Source organism: Uranotaenia lowii, chromosome 3 (assembly GCF_029784155.1).
Source record: "Uranotaenia lowii strain MFRU-FL chromosome 3, ASM2978415v1, whole genome shotgun sequence".
NCBI classification, from domain to species: domain Eukaryota; kingdom Metazoa; phylum Arthropoda; class Insecta; order Diptera; family Culicidae; genus Uranotaenia; species Uranotaenia lowii.
Genome location: NC_073693.1, coordinates 249,904,630 through 249,909,341, shown reverse-complemented (window position 1 = coordinate 249,909,341; position 4,712 = coordinate 249,904,630). Strand labels below are relative to the sequence as shown.

The window sequence follows — 4,712 nt, the reverse complement described above, 5'->3', positions numbered from 1 at the left end:
CGCAGGGGCAATCTTGGTGCTACCTCTAAGGCCGTTATCATTGAAATGTGTGTCGTGGATGCTATTCTGAAAATGCTGGCTGTGTTGCTGTCTCCAACGCTGACTAATGGAAACACTGGAGCCACATCATATACACAGTAAGGTAGCTAGTGCTCAGATGGTGAGGAAGGTAGCTTGTACTGTGGTGCTTTTTCCGCTGGGGGTGTTGATGATGGTGGTACGATCGATGACGACTACAGTCAATTTTGGCCGAGGAACTGGGAGAGTGATGATAATTCCTATAAGCAAACAGAATATAGGTTTCGGTTATTTAATCGGATTACCGTTCTTTATCTAAATTTCATGATATCTCCGAACCGTCGATTTTAAATTAATAAAAAAAATCAGATTCCTCGATCTGAATTCTGACTGATTCAAGAATCACTGAGGAGATTCCGGCAACGCCGATCCGCCAACATAAAAAAACAAATTTAGCCTAAATAGCATAAAATTTTATAAAACTTACAACATTCATACTCAAGATGTGGACTCCACGGCATTCCAAAAATTCTATCTGGTATTATCGAAATCAATGCCGGAGGTTCGCCGCCACCGCCTCCAAATTCGATGATTCGCCGCCGATAGCATCTCCAGTGCCGTCATTGAGTTGTTTTACGGACAACCGTTTTTTTTCCCGAAAACAGCTGCAGGCCACGTAGAAGTGCCCAGTGTCTATGTTGTTCCGGTGTTGGTAAACCCGGGTGCTGGAGTTTTTTTATTTTATTTTATTAGAGACGTTTTAACCAACTTTTGGTTATTCGCGGGGTGCTGGAGTTTGTCCTCGAATCTGCTGTTCATTGCCGGCCTGTACGGAGTGTTGAAAAAATCAATATTTTCGCAAAACAAACAAAACTGTTTTACTTACCTTTATTGTTTACGTTGTCGTTGGCCTCTGTGTGTTTATTCTCGAATGCTCTTGTGGCCATTAATGGTTTCCCTGGCCAAACTTTAGAGGTTTTTCGTATAAATACGGTTTCACATGCCTCGTATTTTTTCCTGAATTGACGTGACAGCTGCAGCAAAGACACCAACACTCAGTCAGACACGCGAATTTTTTTTTTCTTCTAAGATCTTTAATCGTATCTTTCAGAAATCTTTTCTTATAATCCCAGTAAAGCTTTTGCGCCTGCGCCATAAGCAAAGACGCAATACGGATCTTGACTATTAATGTAATCAGAATCAAATAATTCTGACGATTAAGTGTATGGTATTTGACTATGCGGGTTGACATTCATATCCTTCTTCTTCGATTGATCCGGTTAAATCCCGCTTTTCCGGAATGATCTGAGGGATGTTCCGGAATGTCGGCCAATCTGTAACAAAAGCAAAGTGTTATGACGAGAACCAGCACTATTAAAGAAATCTAAGAAAACATTTACCGTTCAGTTCCGATTTTCACATATTGGGCACAAAGCAAAATTTGATCCTGAATGACAAAACAGCTTAACCTCAATAAACGGGTTCGGCAAAATGTTACCTTTTTTCAAGATAAACTGTACCGTTTTGTTTAGCTCAATCCAGGTCAACTTCACCTCGCTACGAGGTAAGTTTTACCTTTTTTGATTCGCCTTTTTTTCTAGGTGGATTGTACCTTTTTATTCAGCTCTATTCAGGTGAACTTCACCTCACTACGAGGTAAAATTTACCTCTTTTTGAATTCACCTTTTTTCTCGGTGAATTGTATCTTTTTTCCAGCTCGATTCAGGTAAACTTTATCTCGCTGTGAGGTGAGTTCCACCTCGAAGAGGTAGAAGTTACCTTTTTGGCTTTCACGAGCGTTCACCTTTTTATCTCGGTAAATTTTTTTTTTATTATTTTCCGTGTACTTCAATATGAGATCTCAATCTGTAAAAAAGCCAGATTTGTACTTAACAGGAAATCCTTGGTTGTTGGATAAACTCGAGGGAAAACCGGGAAAACCTGCTTGGCTGTTTCCTTCCTGTCACTCGAGGCGTCCGTTGAGGAAAACTGACCACGATTCGTCCCTTAACGAGAAGGGCTCTCGCGAGTGCTCGTGAGAGCCTACACGCTAATTGGTGGATCGATAATACTTGGCGAAGGGCGATTGAATGTTGGTTTTGCATAACTGGTTTAAATTATACAATTTAATAAATCCCTATCTTACATTCCCCTTTTACTCCGTAAAAAAAATGAACAAAAAAAAATCTTGCGTCTCCCATTCGTTACACGCTAAGGAAATTTTACAAACTGGAACCGTAAAAAGTACATACTCGGAAGTTCGTTCGGTTTAACGTAACGGTAATTTTCGGAGACGCGGTGCATTTTACATACTTTCCCAGTTCTTTCCGTTTTTCAAGTTTTTCCTCTCTGTTGCAAGATCCACAAAGTGTTTGAAATTGGCGATGGTGGCATTGTGTTTCTCACTCGCATAACCAGAAAGTCTTTCTGTGATTTGCATCACACTTGCACGCCCGTAACAACTTTTCCAGAATTATCCGTTAAGTATAAGCGAAAACATAGAAATTTCTTCGCTTCTCTCGGTATGTTTGGGAACAAGAACAATTAGTCCTGTTGTATGTTTTTTTTTTTCAATTCGTAATTTTAGGAGAATTGCTGGTTTACTCTTGCTCCAGAAGAAACATGACGATTCCACAATAGTCCCGGCCGCAGCCAAGCAAACCCAAAATTGTCGGATTCTGGGTAATATTTCTTTCTTTAAGTTTGAAAGTTATTATATACTCAATGAGAAGCTCCAAAACACTTACAGAAAATGGATATTATAAATTTCTATAACAACTTTATAAATATCTTTGGATCACGTCTGTAGACTGTGTTCTTTTTTTCACCTTATCAAACGAAGTTAATTTGAATAACTATTGATCGAGGTATAATCCGGGCTTTTGCCTAAGTAATTTCTCTCAGGGATTCCGTTGAATTTCCTCAAATTCCAATCATTTCAAGTCGTTCTATTTTAACATGAAACTAACTTAAAAAAAAGTGCTACCAGCTTCTAAAAACTTCCGCATTATTTACTAGGAACTGGCAACAATGAATTCTGACAGCATGCTGTCAGCACGATATGATCTTGTGATTAAAACTTTTACGAGTAATGAGTGTTTACTGATGAGAGTGAAGAGGTGTTGTTTATAAACAGTATACTATTTTTCATCATAACAAACAGCTCCAGAAGCACTACTTCTGCTGCTCCGAGAAATCTAGCTATCCTGTGCTGCTCCTCCATCAGGCAAAACTTCAAAATATGTTCCTAACACGCGATGACGAAAAATATCTACGCATCGAAAAGCAATAAATTCTGAACTGGATATGATCCGAAGATTCCTGGTATTAAATTTACTGGTAAGTGTACGTAGAAATAAGATAAAGCAAGGAATTAAACATGTACCATTTTTCATTTTCCAGCTTACTGTTTTGCAAATCGTGCTAGATTTCAGACGGACCAGTCCTACAAATGCGCTGAAGACGAGGTGTTGGAAAAAGACAGAAGGAACGGGTGCATACAGCCAATCGTCAACAATGACTAAGAATCGGGAAACTGTTGTAAATCATTTGTGGCACTGGCCACGTCAACATCGATACTCTCACTTTCACGCAATGGCTTAGAGAATGCTGGACAGACCAACACAGAAGGAGGTGGGTATTTACAAGGTGTTAGCGGCCACCACCAACATCCTCATCTTATTTGGGATAAAATCTAATGTTTTCAGTGCACTATAACAACCTCGCCTGCGGAAGAGGAGCTGCGGGCGAATGCCCGTTGAATATTCAAAATTGGGAGAAGACATCAAGTGCCCTCTGTTTGGAAAACTTCCGATCCTTTTCTCGCTCACAGCACAAGGGACAGCCGGGCTACCAGAGCCTCATGAATGCGATCCAGAGGGCATTCGGAAAGTACAACTGCTTATCGTCTCGGAAGATACCGAAGAAAATCAGACCGCTCATCAGTTCGTTTTGGTCTCCAAGGACCTGTACAACGAAGAACCTTGGTTTTGCATGAGGATTGCTTCGCAACGGTTGGCGAATATGATCTCATCGATTCGTTTGCCGTCGCAAAGATGATTGCTTTTGACGACTGGGACAAAATAATACCTGAACCGCCGGATTTGGTTGAGACAAGGAATGCCTCAGTCACTCATCGTCTTGCATCTTGTGGCATAGGTATCTCTTTCCAAACCTTAATAAAAGGTAACGATTGTGGTTAAGCTTGCGATATTCCACCAGCAAAATCAGTTTTGGCGTCGAAAATTTTTAGATCGGGAGAAAAAGCTACGCAGAAACAATTGTTCACATAACGTATGACCTAGAACTTCAAAAGAACGTATTTATAGAGAGGCCATATTTTTAAACGGTCAACTACGTCATTATGTTAAACTTAAACAGTAATAAAATTGATGTTTTTTCATTAAGTTTCTTAGAAGCAGTAATAATTATCCATTTTCCCTTCATTTCATTTGATATGACTAACTGGTAGACGACATGTAACTTTCCTGGTCTAACACTTTATTCAAATGACTTAACGTATCATGATGCATACCTGATCATGTTGTGAGACGATCTACTGAAAATATTATGTAACATTTTAGGACTGACAAGCATGCCAGACTTAATGAACATTTCAAACCCTAGTTTCGATTCTGAAATGTTTCTTTTTTATGTTCCAATCATTCTATCGTCAAAGGTGATTCAAAGTTTGT

General features: G+C 39.5%; 1 long non-coding RNA gene across 1 annotated transcript; it reads left to right on the top strand.

Moving 5' to 3' along the window:
- The first annotated feature begins 2,921 nt into the window (after nt 1–2,921).
- Nucleotides 2,922–4,347, top strand: LOC129758450 (uncharacterized). The gene is made up of 3 exons (XR_008739991.1): nt 2,922–3,357; nt 3,421–3,651; nt 3,726–4,347. It is a non-coding gene; the product is annotated as an uncharacterized LOC129758450 (long non-coding RNA).
- Nucleotides 4,348–4,712: the final 365 nt, after the last annotated feature.